Genomic DNA, 13,938 nt, shown 5'->3' with positions numbered 1-13,938 from the left:
TACATTCATAAAGAAAACTTGAAAACACTAAATAAGCAATAAATTTGGGGCATAGTTCAATCAAGTATCTCTGCGTCCCCTCCCAGAGCTGGACGGAGGATCTGATGCCAAGCTAGGCCCAACCTGTGCCTCCTCATTGAGCCAATCTAAGCACTCATCGGATAAAGTGCAACTGAAAGTAGGAGCAGGGGCCAGGAGCTCTCTAGTCCTCCATGCTGTAGCATATCGGGCAAGGTGTGCACCCAGGATCGGGAAAGCGGCTGGGTACTCAATCCCCTCCGGTGGGCAGGTCTGATCATGACCAAACTGACGCAGGAATCGGAACGGAAAATAAAATACGCAGTGGGTTAGACCAACCAATTGGATCCCAATCTGCCGGGACATACTATAACTCATTGCCGGGAGGTTGAGCCAAGGACAACGCCAAGCAATGCTGTCTGCGGACAAATTGCACATCCAATCGAACCACCACCTTTCGTCAAGAGCATTGACTAGGCGCTGCCGAAAGAAGTAGCCTCGAGCTGAATAAGCTGGGCAAGAGTCCACAACCTGCAACTTGTCCATTAACCATACCTAGGGGAGGGATGGAAAATGAGAGAATAAAGAACAGAGAGATGTACGATGAGAGAAAAGTAAGACAAGGGTTTTGTGAGAAAAACCGAGCCTGAGGGTCGAGTGATGTGAGCAAATATATATGTGAGGTCGGGTGGGAAACATTACCTGCAGCAGCAGTGGACTCCCAGCGAACCTAGTCGCCTCCCGGCAATAGACAGAATCTAAGCCCATCAAAGTCTCGGCCAAGGTCATGGCAATATAGCTCTTTCCTTCTCTCAAACCTTGGGCGACTTCAATCAGGCGAATGCTAGCCCCGCCGAAGCCCGAGGAAAGCAGAAAGTGAGACAACAAACATAAGCAGAGGGCGTGTTGCCGGAAACCCTGCCAATAATGGTTGCTGCGGTCACCAGCGTCGGAAAAACGATGGATCAAGCTGAGGATGTCCAGTTCCCCACTGCAGATCAGAGATCGGGCGTCATGCGCCGTGAGCCCACACATCTGCCATAAAGCCTGGGCGTGACCAAAACGGAGCTGAGGCAAGATCACTTCAGAGCATTCAGACTCCATCAAAACCTGAAAATCTTCGAAAGTGGGGCACATCTCTTGGCCGCCAAAGCTAAAAACGTGCGTCACTGGATTCCAGAACCTTGCCGCGGCATGGAGAAAAGGAAGCTGTAACGGAGTACGGCTCAGCGTGAATAGTGCATTCAAGCCGAAACCCCGAAAATTCAGCTTTTCCGAGCCATCTAGAGAAGAGATCCAAGATGTGATATTTTCTGCGAGAAACGCCTCCATCTTTGTCTAAAACTAAGGTGAAATGAATGTTCCCGAAGTTGAGGCTTTTATAGAAGGAAAAATACTATGCACGGGGACACGTGTCAAAAATCTGGAGGCTGCAGGACTGAGTGGCCGGCCGGCCACCTTTTCTGGCTGGCCAGCCATTTACTTTTTCAGAAATAGCTGGCCAACCATTTACTTTTTCAAAAATGGCCGGCCGGCTCCCAGGGATGGCTGGCAATGCTGCAGTGTATCGACTTGGCCCTGTTTTACTCTTCGAGGGAAAGTTCCAAGCATTCCCATGCAACGGGAGAGTCAAAGGCCTTCATTTCGGGTGCGTTCTGGTGCCTAGATCGTCCGAAGTACACTCTGTTATAGTTTTGATTATCGAGTTGTAGTTTTGATTATCGAGTTGTTGTTTTGCTTATCGAGTTGTTTGTCGAGCGGACGTGTTTTGTGTTTTTGAATCATTGCTCTCTGTTTAAGCAATTATTATTAAAGTCTTGTTTATTTGCGTTGTCAACGTTGTTGCATTTTGCTTATCGAGTTGTAAACTTGCTAAAGATTCTGTTATATCTTAGTAGGTTGAGTTGTTTAGTTTGTTGCGTCGGTTCACTACCTGACTTGGTGATTACACAATGCACATTCCCATTCAATTTCATTTTTATGCAAAATAAATTGATGCGATACGATGCTAAAAGTTTAAAATACAAACACCTTTTCAAAAGCTATTTCATTTCATCATGCTTTACAACAAACAAAGGTACAAGTTTTACAAAAAAATAAAACTGCCTAACAATGTGCAAAGTGCTACAAACTACTAGCAAAAGAAAAATAAAGCAGAAAATAGCAGCATCAAAGTCCTCGGGAGCGGGAACGAGAAGCACGCCTCATCCTCTTCTGCGGGACAATCTCTACACCATCATCTGAGTCGGAGCCGTCATCCTCAGGATCCCCCTCAGCCTCGCCTCTATTCCCCAAGCCAAAACCGGAGCCCCCCTCCTCAGCAGATGTCTCTGACTGACGGTCGGTAGCCTCCTCCTCCTCCTCAGCATCCTCCTCCTCCTCATCAGGCTCCACCTCCACAACGTGAGCCCTGCATCTGCGGACAGGCCCTCCTCGAGCTCCTCGAAAAGGCCTAGATGGCCCGGATCCTCGGGAAGGCCGAGATGGCCCCGCCCCCTGAAAAGGCCCGGGTGACCCAACTCCATGAAAAGGCCCAGATGGCCCAGCTCCACAATGAGACCCAGGTGGCCTGGTCTGCAGCTGACCGGACCATGAAGGCATCTGAAAACAAAGAGTTCAATTCAAATGCATCAGTCCAAATATATACATCAGATGCAGATACAAGCAAAGGCTACATGAAGTGGGTGCATGTAAATACAGTGTACAAGCGGGGTGTGTGTCAGATGTGCTCTACACAAGTAGTCTATCGATGCAGTAGAAATCAGCATGTCGTCAGAAGTATGATAAATGCCAGAAAACTGAAGGGTACCTGGATGCCCGCGACAGACAACTGTGCCTCCCTGCGCAGGACCATACCCTCGAGTGTGGCCACCAGTCCAACCACCTCCTCCATGTACCCTCGCGATGGCTGCAAAAATGAGCTCATAATCATCAGTGAACAGAAGAGTGTCTAAACATCTGAATGGTGAATGAAAAAAGTGGAGCATACCGGCGGTGAGTCCGGATCAATGGCATATCGATCACTGGGCATCGGAGGCTCTAGTGGAATCGGAGTCGGAGAGCTAGCCCCATACTGCCACGCCATCAACTCAGTAGGCATATCTGGCCATCCGGGATGAGGATGAACCGACGGAGCCGGAGGAACCGGTCTACTCCCACCTCTAGATGTACCAGCCCTGCTAGTAGAAGGGGCGTCTGCAGCCCGAGCCCGAGCCTGGCCCGAGGATGACATACCGGCAGGCCTCATCATCGGGATACGAGCTTCCGTCAATGGAGGCATCAAATATATGTGACGGTAAGTGGCGTAGTCCCCCTCCTCAACGTATAACAAAGCATCACTGCCCAGCATGGCGCCGACTACCTCTGAGTAAGAGAGCCTGTCAGCAGTCCGCATACTAGCTGGGGGTACTGCGGGAAGATCCTGAGAAAGATACCCCCATACCTGGCGCAGAAAGCGTTCCCCCAGGAACCATGCCCTGCCAACCGGCCCTTCAAGCAGGACCCTATACTGGGAAATGCCCGACGCTCCGGTATACTGAAGTCAGAGGCCGTCACCCAGGGACACCCAGGGCTGCCATGTAATCTGCAGATGATGAATGCATAAACCAATCAGAAATCAAGAATATACAGAGCAAATCAAAGATGAAAATGAAAGGAACTGAAAGTTCTGAGGTACCTCTGAATGTCGCACAGTGTCGAAGTACTGTCGCAGGCGAAGGAGGGTCTCTCGAGGCCTCGACCGGTGCGGGCCCTCGAATATCAATGAATATGGGGTCACGGGAATCCCTACCACCTCCAGCTCTGGGGCTAATGATGGGAAGTATACATAGACCCATAGCTGAGAAAAGCAGTGCATAATGTAAGTACGAAATGCTGAGAGCAAAATACAGACTGTAAAAGTGCGCTGTGTGTGTGCAATGTACAAGTAATGAGAAGCAGAAATGTAAATCAAGGGGACAGAAAGTACCTCCCAGGCTCTCCAATAGCCGCCAAGCAAATCGCCCCGCCCGCGGGAGGTCGCGCTCATATAAAAGTAAAGGGTAGCCAGGCCGGCGCCACCCCAGTCATATCGATGGACCTGTGATAGGTCGACTAGAGCGCTCAGCAAATAAAGCCCAACTATGTTCCCTCTGTCGGCGAACAGGGTAGTCCCGAAGAGGAACATCAGGAAACCACGGGCATACTGCTCTGTCTCCTCGGGAGTCTCGGGCACCATCTCCGCCCGCCGAAAATGGGAAGAGAACCAAGTGTATCGGACTCTCCCAGAGACCCTGTCAACAGGTGGGTGAGCCCCCAATAGATGCATCCAAGCGGCCTCCCACTCTCCCATATCCTCATCGTAGGGGATGGCCCAACCTCCAACGCCAAGGCCGGTCAATACAGCGAAGTCAAAAGGGGTCATGGTCATGTCCCCGGTAGCAGAGAAATGAAAGGAATTGGTGGTGTCCCACCATCTCTCTACCAAGGCTGCCATCAATGTCCTCCTGGCAGGACAACGTGACAACCCGACGCAGAAGGGCCCGAACCCTGCCAAGTCGACTAAGTCTCGAACACCCTCCGGGAGCTCGGCATACTAATCCCGCGCCATGGTGGAACCATACCCCCGCACACTGCGGGAACCAACCTGCATTCAGAATGAATACATATGTCAGTAATGGAATGAATGGGCTGTGTGCCAATGAAATGAAGTGGGCTGTGTGCCAATGAAATGAAGTGGGCTGTGTGCCAATGAGATGAAATGGGCTGTATGCCGATAAAGTGAAATAAGCTACATGCAAATTAATCTACCTGGGCTGCGTGTTCAGAAAATTTGAAGTTTGGGCTGCGTGTTCAACTTTCAGTTAAATTGTGGGCTGCGTGTTCACTATCTATCTGGGCTGCGTGTTCAGAAAATTTGAATTTTAGGCTGCGTGTTCAACTTTCAGTTAAATTGTGGGCTGCGTGTTCACTATCTACCTGGGCTGCGTGTTCAGAAAATTTGAATTTTGGGCTGCGTGTTCACTATCTATCTGGGCTGCGTGTTCGGAAAATTTGAAGTTTGGGCTGCGTGTTCAACTTTCAGTTAAATTGTGCGCTGCGTGTTCACTATCTATCTGGGCTGCATGTTCAGAAAATTTGAATTTTGGGCTACGTGTTCAACTTTCAGTTAAATTGTGGGCTGCGTGTTCACTATCTACCTGGGCTGCGTGTTCAGAAAATTTGAATTTTGGGCTGCGTGTTCAACTTTCAGTTAAATTGTGGGCTGCGTGTTCACTATCTATCTGGGCTGCGTGTTCGGAAAATTTGAATTTTGGGCTGCGTGTTCAACTTTCAGTTAAATTGTGGGCTGCGTGTTCACTATCTATCTGGGCTGCGTGTTCAGAAAATTTGAATTTTGGGCTGCGTGTTCAACTTTCAGTTAAATTGTGGGCTGCGTGTTCACTATCTATCTGGGCTGCGTGTTCAGAAAATTTGAAGTTTGGGCTGCGTGTTCAACTTTCAGTTAAATTGTGGGCTGCGTGTTCACTATCTATCTGGGCTGCGTGTTCAGAAAATTTGAAGTTTGGGCTGCGTGTTCAACTTTCAGTTAAATTGTGGGCTGCGTGTTCACTATCTATCTGGGCTGCGTATTCAGAAAATTTGAAGTTTGGGCTGCGTGTTCAACTTTCAGTTAAATTGTGGGCTGCGTGTTCACTATCTAACCTGGGCTGCGTGTTCAGAAAATTTAAAGTGTGGGCTGTGTGTTCACTTTCAAATCCGGGCTGTGTGTTCGACAAATCAGTGTTTGAGCCGTGTGTTCTAATGTAGGCTGTGTGTTCGCAATTAATTAATGAGCCGAGTGTTCAGAAATTCGAATGTTGAAATTACATGTTCAAGATGCAAGCAAAGTACTATGTCATAAGCTAAACTGCATGTTCAAGCATGGCAAAGGTGCGAAATGTAAAATACAGAAGATGAGGTAAATACCTCCCGGGCCTCGTGAGAGAGATGCTGCTCCGGCTCTCTGAGAAGCAGATCCCCGGGTGCTCGCTCGTCAAAACTGGTAAAGTGACGGAAGACAGCGCGCGGAAGAACGTGTGCTGGCGGACGGTACCTCCCGGGAATGAAAGGTCGGGTCCTCGGGGGTAGAGTCATGGGATCGAAATCAACGCCAGCACCTGGAAAACCTCCGCAGTGGGAAGAATTGCCCGCCATTTTCAAAGAATCTGTAAAAGGGAGCAGAAATGAGCAAAATGAGCCAAAATTGGAAAAAGTCAACAAAAGTCAACTCCCGAGAAAATATTCCAAATATTGAGACAAACTTACCTCAAGTGGCGAAAATGCAAAAAGAAGCTCCGAAACCGGAATTTAATCGCTTCAAAGTGCTTGAAACTGAGTGTTTTTGCGAAAACAATTTGCACGGGGCGTTGGAAAACGCGCGTGAAACTCAGATCTGGAGAGGAAAGTGTTGTAGAAGGCAAGAAAAGGAAGGGGCCTCGGCTGCCTTTTATAGGCCTCAAGCCTTGGTTGAAGAAGCATGCAAAAGGAGGGAAAAAGACCAAAATACCCCCGGATAAAGCACATGGCCGGCCGGCCCCTTTATCTAGCCGGCCAGCTATCTGCTTTTTGCAGAAATGGCCGGCCAGCCATTAGCTTTATTGGAAACCGATTGGCCACCTCCCCTTGGGAAGATAAACGGCCGGCCATGTTCCCCACATGCCCACCTAGTTCTCTGCAAATTTTGAGGAAGATCGGAGTTCCCGGGACCTGAAAAAGTTCAAGAAAAGTACGCTTCCGGTCGCGAAATTGCTCCGTCGGGACTTCAACTTCAAGTTCTGACATATGTCTCATCATCATTCATCGAAATCAAAGTGTATCCTTTTTGAATGAGTTGTAACCTTTCAGGGAAGCGGATCGGAGGCCGTGATCGAGTTACCTTCGCCGAAATACGCATTTCCGTACTCGTTGTTTCATGACAAACGGGCACCCTGATTCATGCTCGTGTCACATTATCTTGCATTCTCATGAGCATACTTGCATTAACATGCACATTTCTTGATGTTGGCATACCTTTATGTTTGAGCATACGTTGTCACGCATGTTCCACTCTTGCATTGCGATGCATACACTCACCGGCACTGCGTGTGTCGAACTCTCGGAATCACATTAAATATATGTTATTAGCATGTTGTGCTCGTTGAATTCCTCTATTTTGCAGGCACGATATTGTATGTACGGTTCAATTGAAGCTGGTGCGACCAGACGAATCGCGCAGGTATCGTATCTTCTCCGTGTGAGACGTGGCGGGGATTGAATAATCCTCCGCATTCTTAACTGCATGAAATGTAGTTGTTGCTTTGCATTCTTGCTTAGAACTGTTGCATCTATTTGCGAATACTTGCTTCATTACAGCTTGCTGCATTTGCATGATCATTGAGTTACCTACGGCTTCTTGCATATCATTTGCATTTTGCCCCCTGCCTGCGGGCGCATCTCTGTTTATCCTGTATGTTTGTCTGAGTCTTCGGCCTTGTCAAAAATGGGTCGTCTCTGGGCTTTGACATTCACTCCCGTCACTTATGACTTTCGAGTTCTGTCAAAGAGGGGCAACTGTAGACACCCCATTTTTGACCGACCTTAAGACTCAGACGTCACCGATTGAGTGCTTGGTGATGTTACATAATGTGCTCGTTCAGAAGTTTCAGAGTCGCGGCCGTGAGCCCTGCCTCCGGACTTCCGAACCTTCTTCTGTGCCTTGTCTCGGTTTGCGAACCAGACTCGGTTTTCTCTGTTTCTTTTCCTGAGGGGAGGGAGAGGTCCAGTAGACCATCTCTCAATGTCCGTAGGCTACATTTGGTGGCCGTAGGCCATTTTGCCCATTTCGGAGTCCGGTTCCCGGTTTTCGGGACCGTCGGGCCGTGTGCCTCGGTTCGGGACCGCTTAACCATCTCCTATTGCTCTAATTTTTGGCATACTTCCTATTTTCTCCCTTTTGAGGGACACTGGGGTCTGAGAAACCCACTTCGTGGCCGAACACCACTTTCGGTGTTTAACAGCCCATTTTCGGGACCCCGAACTGCGTGTTTTGGTCCTCGAGCATTCGTTTTGCAACGGTTTTCGTTCATTTTTGGCAGGTACCTCTGTTTTATCACTGGAGAGGTCACTGAAGGGTAGGAGGCCAGCAATTGTTGCAGCAACCAGTTATCTCTCCTCCGGAGCCTCCCGGCGCCCGTTTTTCCAACTTCCGGGCTAATGTTGAACACCTTGGAGTTAATGTTGCCAACTTTGAACCACATATCTGTGATCTACACACATGGGAGGCCCCTAAAAGTTGGTGGCCGGCCATTAAGGTTACCTGACCCTTTTGACCCCTTTCTTCCGGGCTAATGTTGAACCCCTTGGGCCCACATTCTTGAACTTTCAACCACATATCTGTGATCTACACACATGGGAGGCCCCTAAAAGTTCATGGCCGGCCAGTAATTCAACTTGACCCTTTTGACCCCCTCTTTTCGAGCCAATGTTGAACCCCTTGGACCCACTTTCTCGGACTTTTAACCACATGGTTGTGTTGTACACACATAGGAGTACCTCCCCAGTTGCTGGCCGGCCAGAAAATATGATTGAACCTTTTGACCCCTAGCCGGCCGGCTAGGTGGTGTGGCCGGCCGGCCACCTCCAGCAAAAGTGATAGGCCGGCCGTGTTCCTCGCACTGTGCACTTTACAGCTGTGGGGCAATATCCCCCAGACAAGATATTTATCCGGGGGATATTTTGTGGGGGAATTTTGCTCTCCTTTTCCCCCACCTTTACACCCCCTTTTGAACCCATATAACCAGCTGGTGGCCTCACTTACAAGGGTTAGAAAAACTCTTCTTCAAGCTCCCATATAGAACTCCATCTCCATCCTTCTCAATTCTTTGAAAAACCCTAAGTCCCTAACCTTCATTCCTTCTACACCACCAAGCTCTACCACCACCACCTCATTTCCAGCAACAAGGAAGGTTTCTAAAAGGCCAAAGAAGCTGCAAATTCATCCAAGAAGCAACAAAAGTTTGAGTCTTCAAGGGTAAGTAACACTTTTACCCTTTTGACCCTTTTTCTTGATCTATTTCTAAGCCCCTCTTTCTTTTTGTTTCAAGCCCCGGCCCTAACTGAAAAGGGCCCTCTTTTGAGCTCATCTTCACTTTTCATTAAGGGCTCAACCCTTTTTGAGCCCTCCATAATACACTTGCTTCATTGATCCTCTTATATGTCATGATTTTGCATGCTATTTTTGGCCCATGAGCAATTTATTTTCGAGCATGTTGTAAACTGATATTAGGCTTATTTTGAGCCCCTCTTCAACATTGGAGAAGGGCTCAATATTGATTGATGTCTCCATGTGTCACTTGTAGTTATATCCCTTATTTGGCCCCATTTTTGCATAAATTGGCAGCCCCCTTTGCTTCTGTTTTTGGACCTTGGTCCGAACTGAAAGTGGCCTTTTTTTGGCCTATACTTCATATTTCATTAACACTTTTTTTCTGTTTGGTGATTATTTTATATACTTCATGTTATAGCACCTTTTAAGCCTCATTTTGCATCATATTTTTAGCATGTTTGTATACTGATTTTGAGGCTTCCATATACTGTGAATATTCATATTTTTGGTCGCTCTTCAGTGTTGTAGAAGGAACTTTTTCAGTTTGGGTTTTTCTTATATCACTTGCTTCATTACCCCTATCTTGGCCCCTATTCTTGCATGCTATTTTTGCCATACCTATGCTTGCTGTTTGGCCATGTTTATAACTGTGAAAGTGCATCTTTTGGGACTTTCTAGCTTCTGTATTTGCATTGCATGTCCATATTGTGCATGTTTAGCATAGCTATAGGCCATTTCGGGTGCCTAAATTCGCATTTCGGGACATTTCCTTGCATTTCATGTCATTTCGCTTCATTTCGGGACTGTTTTCCCCCATATTTCAATGCTGAAATTCCATTAGTATGCTTGCATATCATTTTTGCCATGTTTTATCATATTTTGTCATCACCTCGGTTTGCGTGCCCGTGTGCACGCATTTCGAGGCACTCCATTTTTTATCTGCCGGCAGCCTATGTGAGTATGGCTGAGGCTCACTCATGTTGGTATAAGCCCATTTGTCATTTCCATGTCATTTCATCATATTTTGTCGTCACCTCGGTTTGCGTGCCCGTGTGCACGAATTTCGAGGCACTCCATTTTTTATCTGTCGGCAGCCTATGTGAGTGTGGCTGAGGCTCACTCATGTTGGTATAAGCCCATTTGTCATTTCCATGTCATTTCATCATATCATATCATCGCCTCGGTTTGCGTGCCCGTGTGCACGTATTTCGAGACACACATCATCGCCTCGGTTTGCGTGCCCGTGTGTACGCATTTCGAGACACATATCATCGCCTCGATTTGCGTGCCCGTGGGCACGCATTTCAAGGCACTTCATTTTCATCAACCAGCTTCTTATGTGAGTGTGGCTGAGGCTCTCTCATGTTAGTATAAGTCCATGTTACATTTTTCATGCCATTTTAGCTATATTGCATTGCGTATACTATCGCCTCGGTCTGCGTGCCCGTATGCACGCACTTCGAGGCATCTCCTTTTCATTGCATTCTGCCATCGCCTCGGTTCATGTGCCCATGTACACGCGCTTCGAGGCATCTCATTTTCATAGCATTCTGTCATTTTCTCGGTTTGCGTGCCCGTGTGCACGCATTTCGAGGCATCTCATTTCCATAGCATTGTATATGTTAGGATTGCATCTTAGTTGCATTTCATGCATATCATGCATATTGCATCGTGTCCGGAATAGGAGTTAGCCCGGGCACGGGAAACGAGGTGCGTTTCGTACTCCGAGTGACGGAACGTATCTCAATTCCCAGTCACTGACACTCCGGATTACCCATGATGGAGTTAGGTTTTAGCTGTAGTTTCATGTGCATTCATTTTATATTGAGTTGTGCATTTCGACTCCTCGGCCATCATGCCTCGGTATGCGTGATTGGTGGCACGAGGATCGAGACATGCATATATCTGTGCAAATACATTGCTATGCCCCTTTCCTGCTCTCTGTTGCAGCAAAACACAGAATTAGCTACTTTTTGGGGCTTGGCACGCATTTCAAGAACAGGTGTAAACAGAGGCTAATTGGGGCATTCCGGTGGATTTCCGCGCAAGACAATCCGGACATGCATCATCCATCAGAAGCAAGGCAGTCCCTGGCTTGCACGCCAGTTTTATTTGCTTTCTTAGTTAATTCATTAATTAATTAAGATTTTCTGTAATATTTCGGGACTGTAGTATTCTTTTATTTCGGGACTATAATATTGGGACTGTATATTTATTCGGACCCTTTGCGCGAGGGCATAACTGTAATAAGTGTGCGTGAGTGTGCTGTATGTCTTCCAACCCCACGTCTTTCTCCCTTTTATTTATCCGCTTTTGATGTTTAGATTAGGGCATATTTCAATTAGCATACAGTATGACAGCATGTTTGCATTCATTCATCTGTATTGCATGCACTGGGCTCGGCGCATCATACTAACTGCATTGTATTTTCCATTTCAAAGTTGAATACATGATAATTGTAACATTTCATATGCCATCTTAGAATAGCCGAGCTTGCTATAATTGCATTTTGCATGTGTTGCATTAGGCATTTCTGTATAATTAGGATCATGCATGATTTCTAATGTGATTTCTATTTTGGCTTGGAGTACTCGGTGAGTTTTATGCTTTAGCATCCTTGCATGCGTGTGAGTGTTGCCATGAATAGCATGCTTACAATGAGGCTATGTGCTTATATGATATAACTGCCTGAATGCCTGTGGGTGAAGGTTGGGTTATCTGAATTGGAATAAATCATCAAATGTTTCAAGCCTACCTGCGGGTAGCAAAACCTCTTTCAAAAACAAACATGAAATGTTTTGTTCCAATTCAGGCGATTCAGTCTATACTTGTATGCTGTGCGCATCACATAGTAACCTAGGCTAATAACCGAAATAAGAACTCACAATGTTTTCAAAAATTGATATCATGGTTAGTAGAGGCCGGTCTATGACCGGGCGAGCGGGGGTGCTCACGAAGTGACCTTCCCCAATCGTACCCAAGTTCCCGAGCCGAGGCAACTTTGGTGATGACGGACACGTGGCCTTTTGGCACCGAGTCAGGGTTTCCTAAATTTCCCAAAATAAAATATTTAGGTGGCGACTCTGTATCTGGCAAAGCAGTCCATATTTGGCACTACGTTTTCAAAAAAATCAGTTTCTCAAAACGATTTGCCGGATTTGGACTCTTTGGTTCAGATTAGGAACCGTGACATTTAAGAGTCCGAGCTGTAGTGACCCCAAATGAACAGAACGGGAGCTAACCCTCCCGGGGCGTTCGGGGGACGTCTACATCTACCAATTTTATTTTTTTATGGAAAATTGTAATTTAGTTGTATTTTTACTAAATATTTACAAATTCATGGAAAAACTTGTAACTTGAATTATTAAAATTGATAAAAAATTTCACTGATTTGCAATTTTTTTGAAAACTTGCACTGAATTGCAATTCCTTTTTTTTTTTTTTTAATAGAAAAATGATATACAAGCCCATTTCTAGACTCAATGATGTATATAAGTGAGATGATTGATTAATGATTAGATAAATATGAGAGAAAGCATTACCGTACATATTTAAATTGATTGTCACATTATTAAATTTGAAAATTGACTCTAATTTTTTAATTAGAATGAATCATGTTTAAGATCACTCATGTTTAAATGTTATCATATTAATATTATTAATGTCTTCCATATCTATTTTTTTATGAAATCATAAAATTTATAATTGTGCTATATCTCTTAATATATTATTTCTTTTTTGATTTCTAATAAGGTGGAATAGAGTGTGGATCTATCTTTTCACATGGTATATTCCACATTATTAGGGATGAATTGAAAGGAACTTAATTAGAACTCCTAAAAATTTTTCTAAAATTAAAGTTCTAGACTCTTAAATGGACATTATAATTTTTTTAAATGAAAATTAGTGGGCATGGGATAACGTTGGCAGAGTAATGATTTCAATTGTGATAGAAACCCCCACCATATATAACCCCTGCAATCTTCACTCTCATCCAAACCACTCATAATATGAGGCCCACACATACATGAGTGAGGCTCACACACACATCAAGGGCCAAGATCAAATTGGTGGTCATGAAACCCCCCAAAAAAGAGGTCCCAAACATTTCTGTAAGTTTTTAACATAAATAGTTTGTGGAAATGTGGACAATTTATAAACAAATGATTAATACATAAATAATAAAACAGTGTTAATAACTTAGACATTAAACACAAAATGAAATATAAATATCTCATAAAGGGTGAGACTCACATAATGTGAGACCCACTTTTTATGAGATATCTATGATTAATTTTATATTTAGTTTTCTGTGCACTTAGAGTTATTGTAATTAATATCATAACTGCAAGAGAGTTATTCATGTTTGATTAAAAGGATTATAACTTAGGATTGAGATTATTAATCTATGGACTCACAATTTCATGTTTGATTACAAATTTTATTAACTGAATTACATATATGATGGACATTCAATCCAACAAAATTAGCAAATTTTTAATATTAAGAGGGGTTAGGGGTCATAATTTCAAATATGAAAGAAAAAGAATGAATACTAATAAATGGGTATCTCACTAATTTAATTGGATAACTAACCATACTCTAATTTATGAAATTATTAATCCTTTCACTATTAGACTTTTAATTAATCATTGCCTTCGTTTGGGAAGTGGGTTGGCTTTTTAGCTTTTTGGCTTTTTTGGCTATTTATAGTTTGGGAAGGGCTTTTTGGCTTTTTGACTTTTTTGGCTTTTTATGTGATTGAAGAGTGCAATGATTATGGGTTGGATGTAATGTTTTGTTTTTTGTGACTAAAA

The 13,938-nt window shown here is 45.0% G+C and overlaps 1 long non-coding RNA gene across 1 annotated transcript; it reads right to left on the bottom strand.

The window, feature by feature from the left end:
- Positions 1–2,792: 2,792 nt before the first annotated feature.
- LOC145803224 (uncharacterized) lies at positions 2,793–3,852 on the bottom strand. The gene is made up of 3 exons (XR_014345350.1): positions 3,695–3,852; positions 3,008–3,601; positions 2,793–2,926 (listed from the first exon to the last, which is right to left on the bottom strand). It is a non-coding gene; the product is annotated as an uncharacterized LOC145803224 (long non-coding RNA).
- Between the last annotated feature and the right edge of the window lie 10,086 nt (positions 3,853–13,938).

Source organism: Camellia sinensis, chromosome 11 (assembly GCF_055761805.1).
Source record: "Camellia sinensis isolate YWXY chromosome 11, ASM5576180v1, whole genome shotgun sequence".
Classification (NCBI taxonomy): domain Eukaryota; kingdom Viridiplantae; phylum Streptophyta; class Magnoliopsida; order Ericales; family Theaceae; genus Camellia; species Camellia sinensis.
This window is presented reverse-complemented; position numbering and strand designations above follow the sequence as displayed.